A 20,776-nucleotide genomic window follows, 5' to 3' on the forward strand; every position below is an offset into this window, starting at 1 on the left:
CAGAGTTACAAAAGAACCTTGGACTCCCTGGCCTCGGGCACAATCAACTGTATAAAACAGCCCCGCTAGAAGGGGCTCTCGTGAACGAGGGGGGGTCCGATGCGATAGAGGTCGGATCCAGGTTCAGCCAGCGCTGAACCCGGGCTCGACGCTTCTACATTACATGTACTTCCATTCGTCCACATTCATTTGCTTTTACTTCTCATTCACTTTCACACGTTCTTTCACACCCTCGAGACACAAAGTGGATCCCTGTTGCCAGAGAATCGCGGCTCCCTGTGGCTTCCCCCTCGCCTTGGGTTTGGCCTCCAGGTGTCAGTGTGGCCGGGGCTCCTGGAAGGGCCCCGACTCTGGTGGCCTCTGGTGCCCGTTCACCTGTGGGGCTGTCTGCGTGTCACTGATGCTCTTTAGCCCTGGCCCCCTCACACGCCTGGGGAACAATAGCCTGGTGTGCAGGTCACCTGTACCTTATGCCACAGCCTCCACCCACCCGGGTGTTTTGTGGGTCACACACTCCTATTTCCACTGCCCCACCTTCCCTCCTGCCCAGGAAGTTGAGGCTGATTTGGTGTGAGACTCACTCTCTCACATACAGTGAGACAATAATAAGGTACCTTTTACTTTCACATCACCTATTGCAAGTTTAGTACTATTACTGGCCCGTCCCGGTGCTATTGGATATCCCTCAACCCAGCTGTGTTTTCCAGTCCAAGATGCTCCATTCTCCTGGCCGTGGAGCTCAGCCAGTGCTGCTGCTGGGTGGGCTTTGCTGATGCTACCACCTGGACAGAGCTGCAACAACTCCAGTTCTTTATTTGAACATAAAACAAGGGTCAATCCCTCCCCTGGCCGACAGGGCCTGCCCAGCTTCAGTTCTGGCCAGGGAACAGGACCAGGGGGCTCAGGGGCAGAGGGTCTCGTTTAGGAGGGGTGGGTTTTGGGAGGGCCTTGTGATGGGGCTGCAGCCACGGCAGGGCAGATAGGGGCAGACGTGGACAGCTGGGATAACAGGTAGGGAGCACTTTGTCTGAGTTTTTAGGCTCCTCTTCTGAAGCTGCAGAGGCGCTCCTGTGGAGAGAGGAGGTGGCTGAGGCCCCAGCTGCCAGTGGCACACAGGGAGCCTCGTGCACAGCAGGGCCCAGAGCTGGCAAGGCTCCCCAGCACGGCTGGAGCTGCTGGCGCAGCTTGGCCCAGCTGCACAGCTGTCCCTCAAGGCCCCGGCCAGCAGGGGACGGCTCTGGGCAGGCTCCCTGGCCAGGAGCAGGCCCCAGAGCGCCTCTGCCTTCCAAGGGCAATCTCGTCCCTGCTCTTTCTCCTCCCCACCTTGCTTTGCCTCTGCCCTGTGCCCCTGGGGCTGCTCTGGGCCAGGCAGCCTCAGTGGGAGCCAGCACTGGCTGCAGCCCCAGCGGGCCCCCCAGGACAAGGCCCAGCAATTAAGAGGCCAATGAAAGCTCTGGGCAGCAGCAGAACCCTCAGCAGAGTTCTTTGGACAACCATGGACCGGCAGCAACTCCACAGCAGCCTCACTGGGAATGTTCCCTGCCTATGAGCAGCCTTTAAATGAAGCTGTTTGAAGTAGAGAATCACAAAACACTCACCATTTTCTCTTCCAGCAGTACCAGATTCCTGCACAGCAAATTAACAGGCAAAGTGCTGCACCAGCCACAATGGCCATCAACTTGATCAAACAAGCTGTTCCCCAGCAGAAAACTCTTCTCCGGGTGTTATCAGCAGGTGTTGAGGTGCCAGCTGCATCTGTGGGAGCAATGGGGAGCGTGAGCCCGTGCTGTGCTGCACTGCTGAGCTGGCAGCACGGTGGATACGGCCAGGACGTTCTCGCTCCCTCTTTCCCCCTGAGCTGGGGCCTGCAGGCACCTTGCTGCCCCTTGGCACAGGACTGCTCAGTACCTGAAGCCCTGAGCCTGCATGCCATAATTCCTCTGTGCTGTGCCCTTCTGCTAAAGGCAATACTTGTCAAAGACATGGAAAAGGACAAGGAAAATGTCCAGGGTTTTGGGGCTGCTCGAGGACCCTTCCTCCTGCAAACAGCTGCCTCTCGGCATCTAGCCAGAGACTGGGAAATCCCAGGGGATCTGAGGCCCGTGGTGCAGTTTGGGCTGCCTGTCAGCTGCTGCCCAATGCCTCCCTGCAGAGGCTGGGGAGAAGCTGCAGCCAGGCCAGGCTGGGAAACAGCCCTGCAGGGCGTGGAAGCAGCAGCGGGGCAGCCAGGCTGCCATGGATCCCTTCCCGCTGTGCCGGGCATGGCGTGTCCAGATGTGCAGCCAAAGCCCCCGGCTGCTGAGCCCCAGGACAAGGCTGAGGGAATGCACCCACCACGCTGCCAGTCCACATCACTCCGTTTTTGTTCCAGATGTTTGGGTTCCTCTAAGGACTTACTAGCTCCTATAGGTTTTACTTCATTCTCAGGGGGTCTTAAGAGAAATATTTCCATTTCCCATGAATGGGTGCCACAATTCAGGGCTCAGCCTTTGGGGTCAGCAGGGACACACTGCTCACTCCTGCAATGGGAGCCAGGCTTGCATGCAACATCCACCAAAGGGCCTGGGAAAGTCCTCCTTGCAACACTCCTGTAACTCAACAGCCACAGAAGCTTCTGCCATCTCTGCTCAGCTGCACGGGCACCACTGAGCCGCAGGAGAGGTGAGGGGATCACGCAGGGCGAGGGCACACACGTGCATGGCTCTGTCCTGGCACCTGCAGCCATGCCCCCGTGGCCCAGCTTTGGGCTCTGAGGTGGCAGCTCTCAAAGGGGGAAAGGCCTTGACCTACCCTCACCATCTCCCAGAGGCTCAATGATGACTATGGGTTGTGAATCCAGATCATCTTCATCAACATGATCATCTTCACTAACAGGATAATCTTCATCATCGGGATCATCTTCATCAGGTTCATCTGCAAAGAAAGGCAGGACAGAACAGCTCCTATGACACTGCTGAAGATTCTCCTTCAGGCCCGAGTGGCAGTGAGGGCACCTGGGTGATTCATGCCCTCCAAGGCACTCCCTCGGCTCTGCCTTCCACTCAGGAGCAGGGACAGGGGGACCTCGTGCCTGCAGTGGCCCCACACTGGGAGGGAAGGAGCCCCTTGTGGGGCAGTCGGGGCAGAAAGGACTCCCTGGAGCTGCCAGCAGCTCCAAACCCAGCCCCAGGCAGGGCCAGGGCTTGGCAGTGGCAGCAGGAGCAGCTCAGGCTCCCTGGGGCTGGCAAAGGAGCTGAGAAAGGCTCAGCCTCGGGGCACAGCCCCGGGCCCGGCCCCTTCCCTCTCTGCTCTTCTCCGTGGCTGCACAGAGCACACGGAAGGACACACGGCCATTGCACACGGGAGGAGGATGGACAGCTAAATGCTCCTTCCTCCCACTGACAGTGATGCTGTGGGATCACTTTTGGGTAAAAGAGCAGAAATTTGGAGGCCAGGATTTCCAGAATCCATCAACCTTCAGAGGATCTTAAGGGAAATGACACAGGAATATTACTCTGTACAATGAGTACACTTGGGCAATGATGACTCAGTTAGGAAAGGGTTGCTGGTAGCCTACCTTCACCAAGCTCCAACATCCTTAAGCCCTGCTTTACCAGCATTCCCAAGTGATGCAAGTCACGATCCCAGTCTAGAAAGGAGCACAGATGGGAACGGTTCCATGCTGTGTTTGGATCCCCTTCTATAGGGAACCCAGCACTGAGAGGGGTTCAGGTAATGCTGTGTGCCCGCAGTGCCAAGCAGCAGAGAGGGCAGCTCAAGCCTCAGCAGGGCTCAGGCCCAGAGGCACAGCAATTACCTCCTGGCACTTGGCCTGGCATCGCCTCCCTTCCTGCAGCAGAGGCTGCCAATGAGCCCCTGCTTCCCCTGGGAAACTGAGCCTTCAGCACAGCCTGTCCTTCCATCTCTGCAGAAAGGAAAAGGGAGAGCTGGATCAGGTGGGGCTGTTCCCCAGTGGGAAAGGGGCATCCTCAGGAGGCAATGCTTGTCTAAGTAATGGATTAGAGTAAGGAGGTAGATCAGGTTATTGGGGCTGCTCGAGGGCCCTCCCTCCTCCAAACAGCTGCCCCTCCAGATGTGTTCAGAGACCGGGAAATTGCAGGGGATCTCAGGGTGTGCATGGCCTGTGGTGCAGTTTGGGCTCCCTGTGAGCTGATGCCCAATGCCTTCCTGCAGAGGCTGGGGAGAAGCTGCAGCCAGGCCAGGCTGGGAAACAGCCCTGCAGGGCGTGGAAGCAGCAGCGGGGCAGCCAGGCTGCCATGGATCCCTTCCCGCTGTGCCGGGCACGGCGTGTCCAGATGTGCAGCCAAAGGCCCCGGCTGCTGAGCCCCAGGACAAGGCTGAGGGAAATGCACCCACCACGGCGCCTCTCCAGGTCAATCAGGATTTGGTCCAATTGTTTGAATTCCTCCAGGGACTTATTCTGTTTTGTAGGTTTTTTCCTCCCTCTCAGAGGACCTTAAGAGAAAGCATTTCCATTTTACCAGGAATAAATCCCACAGAAGCAGGGCTCAGCCTGTGGGGTCAGCAGGGACACACTACTCACCCCTGCCATCAGAGCTGGGCTTGTGAGCAGCAACCAAGAAAGGAGCTTGATAAGTCCTCCCTGCAGACACACCTGTAACACAACAGCCACAGAAGCTTCTGTCACCTGGTTCCTGCCAGGTTGTCAATGATTATTCTCTGAGGAGAACATTAACAACATACCTGCAGGAGGCTTAAGAGGCTGCAAATTCTCATGGAGCCAAGGTCTTGGAGAAAGCTTCCTAGCATGCTCATCTAGAGGGGAGCACAGATCAGACTCATTTCTATGGTGTGCTGGGATCCCCTTCTGACTCAGGGAACTGGGAACTGCAAGGGGGTCGGGTAAAGCTGTGGGAGCCAGATGTGAATGGACAAGGCCAAAGCTGTACAGGGGCCTGGGGAGCTCTGGGCTGGGCTGGCTCCTGGTCACTCTCCACCCTCTTTCCCAATGCTGTGTAACATTCCTGGAGAGGAAACAGGGGCTGCCCAGGCCCATGGGGGCTCTCTCCCTCCCCCAGATGAAAACCCTCCCTAAAGGCCTGGGGAAAACCATCCCCAGCGCTTCCCGGGGAGCAGGGAGCGCTGTCCCGGCAAAGGGGAGCCAGGCTGCCGGCTCACCTGCTCGCCGCGCTTGCAGCGGAGCAGCCTGGGCAGCCCTGGCAGGCAGGGCCACGGCCAGGAGGAGCAGGAGGAAGAGGCGCAGAGCAAGGGCCATGGTGCCTTGCCCTCTGCCAGTCCCGCAGCTCTTGCTGCCACCGCTGTCCTGACACCACTGTCCCAATGTCAGCACCACTGCTGCCACCGCCGCTGCTGCCGCAACAGTTGTGCTCAAGGACTGACTGCTCGCTCCTCGTGCTGCTCTGCAACCACCGGGTCTGGCACCTCTGTGACCTCAGAGCCAACTGTGACCTCAGCCTGCTGTGACCCCTGAGCCTGCTGTGACCTCATGGCCAGGGTGTAGTTGTGTGGAGAGTGGGATCTGCCTTCTTTGGGAGGGAGCTCATCCTGCCCAGCTGCTGTGTCCAAGGGCTGTGACACAGTCCCAGCCCCGCTGATCTCACAGGCTGGACCATGAAGGGATGGAGAGCAGCCCTGCCAAGAAGGACTTGGGGGTGCTGCTAGATGAGAGGCTGCACATGAGCCAGCCATGTGCATCCAAAGGAGAGTGCCCAGCAGCTTGAAGGAGGTGATTCCAGCCCTCTGCTCTGGTGAGACCCCACCTGGAGTACTGTGGAAGAGGTTTTACAGCGACCTCTGGGAGCCATTGAGAAGTTTGACAAGAGGATCCATGTTTACCCCTGAAAGAATTCCCTACCAAGGTTGTTGACATAGAAACCAAGAAAGAAAGCAGGATAAATAAGTGAAACCTGCAACTGCCTATTCCAAGAAGCATTTTGCTTGTCTCTTGTGACCAGTGAGTAAAGTGTAAACTTAGGAGCTTTGTAAGAATGTAGACCAAGCATGCATGCTAGAATAAAAACAGGGTTTGAAGCCTTCTGGAAAGAGTGTGTTGCTTTGTTTTGTCTCTGTCTCTACCATGACAGAGTACTGCATCCAGCCCTGGGTTCCCCACACAGGAAGGACATGGTCCTGTTGGATCTGGTCCAGAGGAGGGACAAAATGCTCTGAGGGCTGGAGCCCTTCTGCTTTGGAGACAGGCTGGGAGAGCGGGCGGTGTTCAGCCTGGTAGAGAGCAGACTCCAGGGAGACCTGATTGCTGCCTTTCAGTGCCTTAAGGGGGCTTGTAAAAGAGATGGGACAGAACTTTTAGTAGAGCCTTTTGTGAGCAGACCGAGGGGGAATAGTTTTAATCTAGAAGACGGTTGATTCAGACCGGACAAAAGAAACCCATTTTTTTCACTGGAGGTTTTGAAAGCCTGGCACAGGTTGCCCAGAGATGTGGACAACCATCCCTGCAGACATTCAAGCTCATGCTCTGAGCAGCCTGATCTACTTAAAGGTGTCCCTGCTCACTGCAGGGCATTGGACTAGATGGCCTTTAAATGTCCCTTCCAAGCCAAGCCATTCTGTGCTCGTGTGCACCACCAAAGCAGTGCTGGATTAGTGCTGGGGTGATGATGTGGCACCTGTATTTTGGTAGTTGAGTCATTTAGCAATTGGCCCTGAGAGGATTCAATGGCTAGGCAGTGAAGTCTGCAAATAACAGACAGTGTGCTCAAGGAGTGTTGCAGTGTGATTGCATGGTTTACCCCAGAACCCCGGGTTTCTCCCCTGAAGATTCCCTCCCAGGTGTGTCAAGCATCCCTCCTTTCCCCACCCTGACCCCTGCCAAGCACTGTCTGTCAATCCTGGACTTCCAGAAGGGGATTGAGTGATTGGAGAGTCAAAAGATGCCCTCTACCCCGGGCAGGGGGGCATTGGGCCATCCAGGTGTCCTTTGTCCCTTGAGACCTCCTCTCCTGTACCAGGTTGGTGGGCTCCCTATCCCTTCCCTCCTCCCCTCCCTCGGGTAAAAGGGCGAGCAACCATGCAGACCAGGAGTTCTGTTGGAGCAGTTGCTGGATTCAGTGGCCTGTGGGCCAGTATAAAGCTCTGGATTAAGACCCTCCATCAGAACCGACTCCTTTCCTTCACTCCCACCTTAAAGCTTCTCCGGCAGAGGGAAACCTGAGGAGCAGACCCTCCACGGGAGGAAGCTCCATCCCGCCGCCACCGGAGTCCCGGCATGTCTGGACTTGTCCCCACGGGCCCAGCTGCAACATCCAGCTGGCCAAAAGTGTCTCTGGGGTGAAACACCACCATTGCTGCTATTTGGTTCAGCTGCAGGGGCCAGACAAGCCAAGGCACGTCCCATCAGCAATGTAATATATGTTAGAAATAATTCATGCTATCAAAGAATGTATTTTATAAAGATTGTGAAATCCAAACCAGTCTCTGACCACAAGCAGCCTGAGGGACAGAGGTCTATTCAAACTTTGAAATTCCTGAAGACAGCAGGATACGATCGGCATTTAGCTTATGAACAGACGCACCCAGCGCGATGATCACCGCCATCCTGAGCCTTCAGAAGAGGCCTAAGAGCGATCATCGCCCTGTTGATAACATGGATCAAGATAGCCAGGGACGCCAGGAAGATTCATGTGAATACGTGGCTGCCCTGAACTCGATCAACGCCGCCTATATCGACCAGGAGATGGCGATTGTCCAGCTGTGCACAGTGAAAGAACCAACCATGAATATGCAGAGTTACAAAAGAACCTTGGACTCCTTGGCCTCGGGCACAATCAACTGTATAAAACAGCCCCTCTAGAAGCGGCTCTCGTGAACGAGGGGGGGTCCGATGCGATAGAGGTCAGATCCAGGTTCAGCCAGCGCCGAACCCGGGCTCGATGCTGTCTCTTTGGCTGTGGTGGTTTTGAGGGCCGTATTTTGGTCACGCGAAAAGATAAATAAATCTTTCTGCATTTTTTGATAATTTGACTTTCGATTTAAATTTGATAACAATTCGGGCAACCCTGACCTGATTTGAATTGGGGTTTGGGGACCCCTCTCCAGTCAGGAGGCGCCCCACTGATTTCAGTGGGGTAACGGGATTGGGAGTTCGCGAAACCAATCTGTGGGAATCCACAAAATTAGAGGGTTTTGGGAAAGCTGCAAAAGGCCGGCCTCAGAGACAGCAGAACTGTGATTAGAGTTAAGCAGGAGCCATGAGATAGGACAGCAGAAAAATTATTTAAAAAGTAGAAGAGCAAGGAAAAATAGAGCAATGTTCTCTGTATTAACGCTTGTCTAGAATAACTCTCTAAGCTACGGAAAAGTTTAATTAGCAAGATATTAGGAAGTTTGAAGCTTAATAATGGAGCTCTGTGCATTGTGTTTTAAGGCTTACAAGTAGGTATTGTTTTCGAAATAAGCAAGCATTGTTTTAACCAAAGGTACGTGTGGTTATAGTGGTTGGATAGAACTACTGTCAGTATGCTTTTGCTTTGTGTGATTGGTCAAAAAACTTATAAAGTAACATTAAATTCTTTGTCTGCTGCTGGGGATGTGAGCTGGTGGCATCTTTCCATTGTTATAATCATGTAATGAGACTGATGCTGAAAAATAAAACAGTTCAATGCACATTCCACAGCAGTCCCATCCCATTTGTGATTTGTACATAGCTCTTGGCAGGCGATAAATGGTGCTCCTCTGTGAGGAACTTTGTTAGACTAGAAGAATAAAAAACAAGATCATGGACAGTTCGGTCGTTGGAGGCCCAGGCTGGTAAAAGGAGGAATAGATCATCCCCTGCGTTGTCTGCACCTGATGTCCTTGTAAGTAATAAGTAGCAACTTACGGGCTCCTGGGCTATGAGATGGGAAATCATTTATCTAAAGCAGAATGGGACGTTTTTTACCAGCTTGAGAAATTTTTACAGGATAAAGGACGTTCAAACTTCTCAAAACATGAACTGAAAGACTTATTAATCTGGGTAAAAGCAAATACTCAAAATATAGACTGGCAGTCTGCTTTTACCTTTGATTTTTGGGGCCAGATAAACTGGAAAATTTATAACCTATTCTCTTGCAAAAAGGAAGAGACTGTAGGCAAACTAATGCCTGTCTCCAGAGCTTTAATGGGGAGTTTTAAACAAAATGATTGTAACAGACACTTTCTCAAACGCCAAAACAGAATATCTGGTTCTGAGACTTTAATTCTGAGTGGTGCTGGGCCGTCATCCCCTTCTGGGGGGATCTCGGGTTCTGTTCAGGGTTCTTTCCCTTCTGGCATGTCCGGGGTTTCTCCAGGTAGTGTGGACAGCACCCTGATCCCTGGGAAGGGGGAATCGGATCAGCTTTCAGATTTGGTTGTGTTCTCTGTTCTTTCCAGGATTCCCTGCCTCACTGATGGTGTGACAGGCCATCCTCCCATTCCTCTGCAGAATCATCCACCCCTGCAGCGCCCAGGAAAGTGTTTGGGATTTTCGTTGCGTTCCAAGAATGTGGGGGGCAGGGGTTATGTTCTGGGGAGGATGGGAGTCGCGCGGGTCCGGGAGATGAGAGCTGGGGGGGCTTTGCAATACAGGGGCTGCTGTTTCTGTGCCCTGTTCCTCTTCCAAACAAGTTGCGGCCGGATCTTGTTCTGAAGTTGTGCAGGCGGGGACTGCCGAGGGGGGCTCTGGATCTGCTCTGCCTGGCCGAGGGGCTGTGGGGGTCACTCCTGCCACTGCTTCCCCTTCTCGGGAAGACACCCCCTCAGATCGGGTTCAGGCGGGCAGATTACTTTGCAGTTCTGAGAATTCTTTTAGTATAAATTCCTCCCCCAAGCCTCTCCCAGGGTTTTTGCCGTTTTTGGTTCCCCAGCCTCCGGATATAGGTGGTGGTGGGGCTTTGGATTTGGCTCTGCCTGCAGAGAAGCGAGCATGGGGTAGGACAGAGGTGGCGGGTGGCAGCCAGGGGCTGAGCGGGCCGGGATGGCTCTGCCCAGACAGATGCATGGGGTGGAGGCAGGAGAGCTCAGAAAAGTTTCTGTGGAGACACAGACAGTTCATTTAGAAGCCTTGAGGCCTATCTCATTCGCTGATGGAGGGGAAAACAGTATGTCGAGATCACAGCTTAGAGCTGAGAGTTTTCCAGCTGAGTGCCTGCGGGTGGGGATACGGTGTGGAACCTGTAACAGTTCATTAGAAAGTGTCACAAATACAAATTCGGGATTTGTGGCTCGAGAGCAGCCCAATTTGTATGATTCTAACAAAACCCAGTTCAGTGAATTGAGACGTGATTTATCAGGCTCTGGTTTTTTTCCTGGAACAAATACAACACATTTCTCGGCCGCTACCTCCATTGTGGGGGGGGTTGTTGGGAATGTGAAGCTCTTCTCCTCCTCCTCATCCGCCCTTCCTGGCAGGGCTCCTGGGAAAGTTTGTTGCTGCAGCAACACCTCTGCCATGAACTTGGAGCTTGGCAGAGTTCCTGGAACAGCTGATGACAGTGACAATACTACCTGTTCTGTATCAGACACAAGAGTGGTGAGAGGAAAAAATAAAACACAATCTAAATCAGAGGTAAACCCTCCATTGCAATTACCTAATTGGTCTAATATTAATCAAAATTTAGAAAGAGATTTGAATTCAAAGAAACAACTCCTTGCATTACCTGTAAGATATGGTCGTAATGATGTAAATCCACGATTTGAAAGTCTTTCTCCCCATGATATAAAAGAACTGTGTCAAGCTTTGAAAGAAAGTGGGTTCTCTTCTCCTTATTTTAATAATGTGTGGAAAAGTATTTTTAATTCTTATGACTTAGTCCCTGCTGATTGTCAAAATGTGGCTTCCCTGATTTTAACCAATTCACAATATCTTTTATGGGAATTACAATGGAAAAAACTTCTTCATAAATTGGTTGAAAGATATGAAAATACTGCTTATGAGAATATAGAGGTTACCCGACTAGCAAGTGATCCACCTTTCCATAGACTGGAAAATCAAGCAGCAAAATTGCCTCGGCCTGTATTAATAGATATTAAAGATGCTGCTAGAAAAACTTTGTTTTCAGTTGAGCCAGCTAATACCCATGTAAATGCTTATACTACTAACAGACAAAGTGAAACAAAATCCTATAGTTCTTTTCTAGACAGATTAACCCAAGCAGTCGAAAAGCCATGTCCAGCTGAACAAGCTTGCTCCTATATTGTTCAAAACCTTGCTTTTTTAAATGCTAGTGAGGAATGTAGAAAAATTATTTTAACTTTACCTCATCAGCCTCCAACTGTTACACAGATGCTAACAGCTTGCAGTAGGCTCACTGCTCCACAACATCTTGCTAACATGCAAGTCAATGCATTAGGAAAAACATTGGGAGATAATCTGACACAACGAATGGATAAATTTGAAAAGCTCCTAGAAAAACAAGGAAAAAATTGGGAAAAATCTGTTGATACTGTACAGCTGGACTCTGATAAAAAGGCTTGTTGCTTTGCTTGAGGTAAACCAGGTCATGGTAAAAAGGATTGTCCTATGAAAACAATCCAACCTAAACAACTTTCTATTTGCCCTCGATGTCAAAAAAAGAAGCATCTTACTAAGTACTGTCACTCTCAATTTGCCATCGATGGCAGACCTTTGTCGTTAAACTCGAAAAAGAGCGCAAATTACCACCGCGCCCAGACACAAGTAGTGGTACCTCCTAGCAGCCAGTTACTTCAGTCATTTATCCCTCAATCAACCAATCCTCAAATGGTTCCAACTCAATACCCTCAAGTGCAAGGTTCGAATTGGCCTCCTCAAAATTGATTCATCTATTAAATAATTTGTGTTGTGTAAGCATTCCTACTGGAATTGTCAATCTTTTTCAACAAAGACAAGATTTCTTGATTCTAGGGAAAGCCAAAACCAAAATTTTTGGACTTTCAATCCTTCCTTCTGTTGTTTCAGTAAATTGTAATGAAGAGCTAGTGATTTTAGCTCTTGCACCTGATGTCCCTATGGTAATTCCACCAAAAACACCTATAGCTATTACATTTCTTTTACCCATGAATACACCCAAGCAAAACAACTTTCCAAAGAATTCAGTTGTGTCTGTGCCATTTAGTACCTCAGGTCCAGACGTCTTTTGGGTGCAATGTTTGGACCGTGACCGACCAAAGTTGACTTGTAGCCTGACTCACTGTAGTAAAACAATTTATGTTACAGGCATGCCGGATACTGGGGCAGATGTCACTGTAATTTCTCATTGGGCCACATGTTCTGGCCCAATGATTGGGAATTGTTGGCTCCTTCAGGTTCCCTCACAGGGATCAGAGGTGCTATTGTGTGTTTGCAAAGTGCATCCATGATTAACGTTACAGGTCCTGAAGGAAAGACAGCGACAGTGTGTCCTTTTGTTGTTCAGAAGCCTCTCACCTTCTGGGGGAGAGACGTCTTGTCCCAATGGGGAGCAAAACTGGAGGTGGGCCTGTGATGAAAACCACGTTGAAACCTGCCATTTTAAAGCTGACCTGGAAAACTGATCATCCTATATGGATTGATCAATGGCCTTTAACAGAGAAAAAATTAAATATCCTTAAAAAATTGGTAAAGGAAAGTCACATTACCCCCACAGATAGTCCCGGAATTCACCAGTATTTGTCATCCACAAGAAGACATCGGACTCCTGGAGGTTGCTTCATGATCTGAGGAAGATCAATGAAGTGATTGAAGACATGGGACCTCTTCAGCCTGGACTCCCTTCTTTATCAATGATCCCAAAACACTGGCCTCTTGTCGTCATTGATTTAAAGGACTGTTTTTCCACATTCCACTTCATCCTGATGATGCTCCAAGATTTGCCTTTTCAGTTCCCGTCATCAATCGAAGAGAACCTGTACAGAGATATCCCTGGAAATCATTGCCCCAAGGAATGAAGAATTTGCCTATAATTTGCCAGTATTTTGTTGCACAAGCTTTGTCTCCAGTTCGACGGAAGTATCCAAGATCCATGATTCTACACTACATGGATGATTTGCTTATCACAGCTCCAACGCAGACAGAGATGGAGGAAACAACACCGTGCTAGTGTTGTTACTGAAATCCAAAATGCTAGACTTGAAATATCTGCAACAAAAATCCAAGAAGTTCCACCCTAGAAGTATCTGGGATGGAAGATGACTGAAAAAATAATAACACCACAGAAGATACAGCTCCAGACCAGTGTCAGCAATCTGCAAGACTTACAACAGCTTCTAGGAGAAATCAAGTGGGTCATACCTGTTTTGGGAATCACCAACAATGAACTGGGTCCACTTTTCAATTGACTGAGAGGAAGCTGTGACAATAACTCTCCTAGAACCTTAACACCTGAAGCTGGTGCAGCCCTTGACAAGGTCATGGAAGCTCTCCAAAGACGACAAGCTCATTGCTGTATTCCAGAAAAGCCTTTCTGTTTTGCAGTTTTAGGAGAAAAAATGCAACTTTGTGGTCTCATTTTTCAGTGGTACCCTTCTGAGACAGATCCTTTGTTGATAATAGAATGGATTTTTCTTCCCTACAGGTTTCCAAAGACTATTCTCACAGTTTTAGAGATGATAGCACAAATTGTAATTAAGGCTAGGACCAGATTGTTAAGTTTAGCAGGTCAAGAATTCGCAGTTATCTATTTACCATTGCAAAAAGATTATCTTAATTGGTGTCGAGGTTTAGGGCAAATTTGGAGGAGAATTTCCAAATTAGGGCTCCTCCAGTTAGCAAACCCACACAGCCCCTCCCCCCAACCGGTTCGGGAAGGATTTTTCGGAGAGGAGTGGAAAGAACCTGTTTATTTAACAAGCACAGCACCCCCCAGCACACAAAATGAACAATACCGGATGACACCACTCTGAAAAAGATGACAAATTCAGAAAGTCTCTCTGGGGGTGGTCACTCTGGTCTCAGTCCCTCCGGCGCTGGGGCTGCTGCTGCAGGCCAGAAGGTGCAGGATCTTGGTGTTTCTCAGATCCCAGTCCGGAGCAGGTTCGAAGTGATCAGAAAAAGGAAAGGAGAAACCGTCCAGGAAGAAATTGGACAGTTTAGCTGAATTAGCTAAAGAGCAAAAGCAAGCCGAAGCAAAGCGAGCAAGAGCGAAAGAGCCAAAGCAGAAAGCAAAAGCAGCAAAAGCAAAAGCTGCAGTCCCTGTGTCCCGCCAGGCTGATAAGAAAACCAAAACAAAACTTTCCCGCTTCAGAGCCGGTCTTAAAGGTACAGAACATAATATCCAACATTAACAGAACACATGAATGGGGATACAAGCATCATAACGTCACCCTAGGACATTCCACCCCTTATCCCCATATCATCAACATACTACCACACATCATGCATTTATTCATACAAAATTTCCATCTGCTCCCCCACAATTTACAAGCAACACCCATTATGTCCTCATCACATCCCCACACTGGACCACTGAATCCAGGCCCTATACTACAGAGCTGCAGGATTTCACCCCTTTCACCTTACTCACTCAAAGCTCCATCTTTCACTTGCTCAGACCTTCGACACTTGCACATGTCCTTCTCCATCTCCCACTTGCCCAGACCTTCAACACTTACACATTTCCTTCTATCTCATGTCTGTATGGTTTAATGTACAGACAATGGCAGTAACATCCAACAAACAGTGATATTGCATATCATTCTCACCCCACAATCAGATCTCCCTGTGGTACACATCGTGTTGTTCCATCTCTTTGCATTATCCACCATGTGCAACCTGGTCCCTGAGCAAAGACAACCCCACGAATGGGTTTGTCTGTACTCAAGGCAGAATTGACCCACACATTCTTCCCTAACAAACCTCTGACATGTACCACTGGGACTTTATCTCCATCTATTACATTCAGGGAGTCAGACTGGGCAGGACCTGCTCGGTTGGTGGAACCTCGGGTGTTAACTAACCAGGTGGCCTTTGCTAAATGCTGCTCCCAATTTTTGAAAGATCCCCCACCCAAAGCTTTTAGCTGGGTTTTTAGTAGTCCATTGTACCTCTCCACTTTGCCTGCAGCTGGTGCATGGTAGGGGATATGGTACACCCACTCAATGCCATGTTCGCTAGCCCAGGTGCTGATAAGGCTGTTCTTGAAATGAGTCCCATTGTCTGACTCAATCCTCTCAGGGGTACCATGTCTCCACAGGATTTGGTTTTCCAGGGCCAGGATGGTGTTCCGGGCCGTAGCATGAGGCACAGGGTGGGTTTCCAACCATCCAGTGGTGGCTTCCACCATGGTCAGCACGTAACGCTTGCCCTGGCGTGTCTGGGGCAGTGTGATGTAGTCTATCTGCCAGACCTCCCCATACTTGTACTTGGACCACTGCCCACCATACCATAGGGGCTTCACTCCCTTGGCCTGCTTGATGGCAGCACACGTCTCACAGTCATGGATAACCTGAGAAATACTGTCCATGGTTAAATCCACCCCTCGGTCTCTTGCCCACTTATAGGTGGCATCTCTGCCCTGATGGCCTGAGGCATCATGGGCCCATCGAGCTAGGAATAACTCTCCCTTGTGTTCCCAATCTAGGTCTATCTTTGACACCCCTATCTTTGCTGCCTGGTCTACCCGCTCATTGTTTTGGTGCTCCTCATTGGCTCTACTCTTGGGGACATGGGCATCTACATGGCAGACCTTCACAGGTAGCTTCCCTACCCTGGTAGCAATGTCTTTCCACTCATCAGCAGCCCAAATTGGTTTTCCTCTACGCTGCCAGTTAGCCTTTTTCCACCTCTCCAGCCATCCCCACAGAGCATTGGCTACCATCCATGAATCAGTGTAGAGGTAGAGCTTTGGCCATTTCTCTCTTTCTGCAATGTCCAGGGCCAGTTGAACGGCTTTGAGTTCTGCAAGTTGACTCGATCCACCTTCACCTTCAGTGGCCTCTGCGACCTGTCGTGTGGGGCTCCATACGGCTGCTTTCCACTTCCGGTTCATCCCTAAGATGCGACAGGAACCGTCAGTGAAAAGAGCAGAGCGTGTTTCCTCTGGGGGCAGTTGGTTATATGGAGGAGCCTCTTCAGCCCGTGTCACTGGTTCTTGTTCTTCATCTGTGACACCAAAATTCTCACCTTCGGGCCAATTTGTAATTACCTCCAAAATCCCAGGGCGATTCAGTTTACCTATATGGGCGCGCTGAGTGATAAGAGCAATCCACTTGCTCCATGTGGCACTGGTGGCATGGTGAGTGGAAGGAACCTTGCCTTTGAATATCCACCCCAGCACCGGTAGTCGGGGTGCCAGGAGGAGTTGTGCTTCTGTACCAATCACCTCTGAGGCAGCTTGGACTCCTTCATAGGCAGCCAAGATTTCCTTCTCTGTGGGAGTGTAGTTGGCCTCAGAGCCTCTGTAGCCTCGACTCCAAAATCCCAGTGGTCGACCCCGAGTCTCCCCAGGCACCTTCTGCCAAAGGCTCCAGGACAAGCCATGGTTCCCGGCTGCAGAATAGAGCATGTTCTTCACATCTGGTCCTGTCCTAACTGGGCCAAGAGCTACTGCATGAGCTATCTCCTGCTTGATCTGGACAAAGGCCTGATGCTGCTCAGGGCCCCAGTGGAAAGTGTTCTTCTTGCGGGTGACCAGGTAAAGAGGGCTCACGATCTGACTATACTCAGGAATGTGCATCCTCCAAAAGCCTATGGCACCTAGGAAGGCCTGTGTCTCTTTCTTATTGGTGGGTGGAGACATTGCTGTGATCTTGTTGATGACATCTGTAGGAATCTGACGCCGTCCATCTTGCCACTTCACTCCTAGGAACTGAATCTCACGAGCTGGTCCCTTTACTTTGCTCTTTTTAATGGCAAAACCAGCTCCCAGGAGGATTTGGATGATTTCCTTTCCTTTCTCAAACACTTCTGCAGCTGTGTTCCCCCACACAATGATGTCATCAATATATTGCAGATGTTCTGGAGCCTCACCCCTTTCTAGTGCAGTCTGGATCAGTCCATGGCAGATGGTAGGACTGTGCTTCCACCCCTGGGGCAGTCGGTTCCAGGTATACTGCACTCCCCTCCACGTGAAAGCAAACTGAGGCCTGCATTCTGCTGCCAGAGGAATGGAGAAAAATGCATTGGCAATGTCTATAGTGGCATACCACCTCGCTGCCTTGGACTCAAGCTCGTACTGGAGCTCTAATATGTCTGGCACGGCAGCACTCAGTGGTGGAGTCACCTCATTCAATGCACGGTAGTCCACAGTCAATCTCCATTCTCCTTCAGATTTTCGCACAGGCCAAATGGGGCTGTTGAAGGGTGAGTGGGTCTTGCTGACCACCCCTTGGCTCTCCAGCTCTCGGATCATCTTATGGATGGGGATCACAGCATCTCGAGTGGTTCTATACTGTCGTCGATGCACTATGGAGGTGGCAATTGGCACCCGTTGATCTTCTCCCATCAGACATCCTACTGCAGATGGATTCTCAGACAGCCCAGGCAAGGTGTTCAATTGCTGGATGCCCTCTGTCTCTACAGCAGCTATCCCAAATGCCCACTTGAGTCCTTTTGGGTCTTTGAAATACCCACTTCGAAGGTAGTCTATGCCCAAAATACATGGGGCCTCTGGGCCAGTCACAATAGGATGTTTCTTCCACTCATTCCCAGTGAGGCTCACATCAGCTTCCACCAAAGTGAAATCCTGGGATCCCCCTGTCACACCAGCAATAGAAACAGACTCTGTCCCCACATGTCTCGATGGAATTAATGTACATTGCGCGCCAGTATCAACCAAAGCTTTATACTCTTGTGGTTCCGATGTGCCAGGCCAACGAATCCACACAGACCAGAAAACACGATTTTCCCTAGCCTCTACCTGGCTAGAGGCAGGGCCCCTCTAAGCCTGGTTATCCTTCTTTCCCTGGGCATATGTCTTGGATGTTCCTTCAAGGGGATCAGATGTGGCATCATCAGCATCATACCTGGTGGTTCGGCTACGGGCAACTGGAGCTGCTTTCCTTTTGGTGGCTTCCTTCAATTCACGCACCCGTCATGCCAGAACAGCAGTAGGTTTTCCATCCCACCTCCTCATATTTTCTCCACAGTCACGCAGGTAGAACCACAGCTCTGTTCGTGGGGTGTACCTTCTCTGGCCATCTGGGGAACGTCTGCCTTGGATACCAGAACCTCTGATCTGTACTGCTGAGATTTGGAGGTCTTCTTTAATCTCCTCTCTGAGCTTCTTATGATTCTCCTCTATCTTATCCTCTAAGTTCTGCAGACGTGTTTCTACCGCTGCAATTCTGGCATGTGTTGGGCCATGCACAGCATCTGCATATGCTCGGAGCTTCCTTGCCATATCCAGCACAGTCTCGTCCCTCTCATCCCGCTTCATTATGGCTAGGGCAGAAGCATATTCGTGTGGCCCAAGTCGCACAAGTTTCCGCCACATCACAGACGTGCATGGCACCAAGTCTGGGTTCCTAGTTGTTACATCATCTGAGAAGATCATCTCTGCCACTGCCATCTCTCTCAGGCGTTGGATCCCTTGCTCTATGGTCTTCCACTGTGTCTGTTGCATATAAAGATCATCTGCACACAGGTATCTTTGTGCAACACTTTCCAAGACCCGTGCCCAGAGGCTCTGAGGGTTTGCCCCCCTCATCATTCCTTGGTCAATGACAGGATCCTGTGACAGGGATCCCAAATGCCTCGCTTCTGTGCCATCCAGAATTGTAGCCTCGCCTGCAGCATCCCAGAGACGGACTAACCAACTAATTATAGATTCATCAGGTCGTCTGGTGTAATCCCTCCGTAAGCCACGAAGGTCCTTCAGGGAAAAGGACTCAATATTTGCATCTGGTCTTGCACCTGCTGCTTTGACTCCTGATTTTATGTCAGGAGGCATTGAGGTTCCTTCTGCTGCATCATCATCATCATCATCATCCACTGGTCGATTGGTCTTGTCCGTGCATTTCCCACTTCTGGTACTGGTAGCAACAGCCATTGGTTTAGCTGCTGGCTTAGGCTCACTATCTGTTTTGGCTGCTGGCTTTGAGCCTGTGGTGTTGGCTGCAGCCTGAGTGACTGGGATAGCTGATTTATCTCCCTGCCCCCCTGCCTCCGTCTGCTGTCCTACAGTCTCCAACAGAGTGCGATAAGCATATGCCAGGGCCCAGCTCACTGCAATGACCTTTCTCTCCTTAGGCTCATCCTGGTATTTCTCTTTCAGATATTTCCCCACCTCAGCTGGGTTCTGAATTTGTTTATGGGGAAAATCCCAGACTATAGGGTCAGAGAATTCCTTCAGGATGTGGCCCATTTCCTCCCATTTCCCACACCACTCAGGATGTTTCACACCTGGGTCTACTCCTAAGTCAGGGGTCTCATCAGCCCGTCTAGAAATCTCAGCCCTCATTCTGGAGAGACAGCAGACTGTATAGAGGAAGGTTACCAGATAGAATACAAGAAAGATGGTTTCTCTAACATTCAGGGGAAACTGAACATCCTTTACTACTGATGCAACCGATTCATAGGAGAAGAAGGAAAGCAAAGGCTGAAAAGCCTCATTCCCTGCTGCTCCTCCTCTAACAAACTGGACGAATAACCATAGCCAAGAACCATTCATACCTGGAGCAGACCCCAAGATGTTTATAAACTTCTTGCACATCATTGCCATCAAGCCCAGCAGGATAGCTATTCTGGTCACTGCCCCTCTGCTGTAAAAACAACGTATGAGGGCCAATACTAGAACTATTTCAGGATAGGAAAATAAACCTAGGGACCACAGAGGTATTAAAATCTCGAAAAACCCTAGGGACCAGAAGCACATGCAAGCCTTCACCCCAACACTCATCATGAATTCAAAAAGCATGGCTATTAACTGCTTCAAACAGAGAGTAATGGCAACCAAAATACCCTCAAAACAGGGTTTTTCCACTCACTCTCTCGAGCCCCACGTTGGGTGCCAAAATTTTGTCGAGGTTTAGGGCAAATTTGGAGGAGAATTTCCAAATTAGGGCTCCTCCAGTTAGCAAACCCACACAGCCCCTCCCCCCAACCGGTTCGGGAAGGATTTTTCGGAGAGGAGTGGAAAGAACCTGTTTATTTAACAAGCACAGCACCCCCCAGCACACAAAATGAACAATACCGGATGACACCACTCTGAAAAAGATGACAAATTCAGAAAGTCTCTCTGGGGGTGGTCACTCTGGTCTCAGTCCCTCCGGCGCTGGGGCTGCTGCTGCAGGCCAGAAGGTGCAGGATCTTGGTGTTTCTCAGATCCCAGTCCGGAGCAGGTTCGAAGTGATCAGAAAAAGGAAAGGAGAAACCGTCCAGGAAGAAATTGGACAGTTTAGCTGAATTAGCTAAAGAGCAAAAGCAAGCCGAAGCAAAGCGAGCAAGAGCGAAAGAGCCAAAGCAGAAAGCAAAAGCAGCAAAAGCAAAAGCTGCAGTCCCTGTGTCCCGCCAGGCTGATAAGAAAACCAAAACAAAACTTTCCCGCTTCAGAGCCGGTCTTAAAGGTACAGAACATAATATCCAACATTAACAGAACACATGAATGGGGATACAAGCATCATAACGTCACCCTAGGACAATTGGGCAATGCAAAATTCGGATGATTTGCAGTATGCATTGTTGAACTTCCCAGGTGTTTGTTCTGTTCGTTACCCAGCTCACAAATTATTGCAAGCAAAATTGAGTTCTAGAGAGAAACCTAAGTGAAGAACCTTTAAACGCAATAACTCTCTTCACTGATGGCTCTGGCAAAAGTCACAAATCAGTCGTAATTTGGTTGAACCAAAAAACTAATGCTTAAGAGTCAAACATTCAAATAATAGAAAAGTCTCCTCAGATTGTTATGCTTGCTGCTGTAGT

The 20,776-nt window shown here is 50.1% G+C and overlaps 1 long non-coding RNA gene across 2 annotated transcripts; it reads right to left on the minus strand.

Annotated features, from left to right (window-relative positions):
* Positions 1-13,740: 13,740 nt before the first annotated feature.
* On the minus strand, positions 13,741-20,277 carry LOC143694996 (uncharacterized). Of its 2 annotated transcripts, none has more exons than XR_013183846.1 (2): positions 20,049-20,277; positions 13,741-13,919 (listed from the first exon to the last, which is right to left on the minus strand). It is a non-coding gene; the product is annotated as an uncharacterized LOC143694996 (long non-coding RNA). The 2 variants fall into 2 exon arrangements; XR_013183845.1 differs by having other exon boundaries at positions 13,741-13,929.
* Positions 20,278-20,776: the final 499 nt, after the last annotated feature.

The sequence above is a fragment of the Agelaius phoeniceus genome, chromosome 11 (genome assembly GCF_051311805.1).
Source record: "Agelaius phoeniceus isolate bAgePho1 chromosome 11, bAgePho1.hap1, whole genome shotgun sequence".
NCBI lineage: Eukaryota > Metazoa > Chordata > Aves > Passeriformes > Icteridae > Agelaius > Agelaius phoeniceus.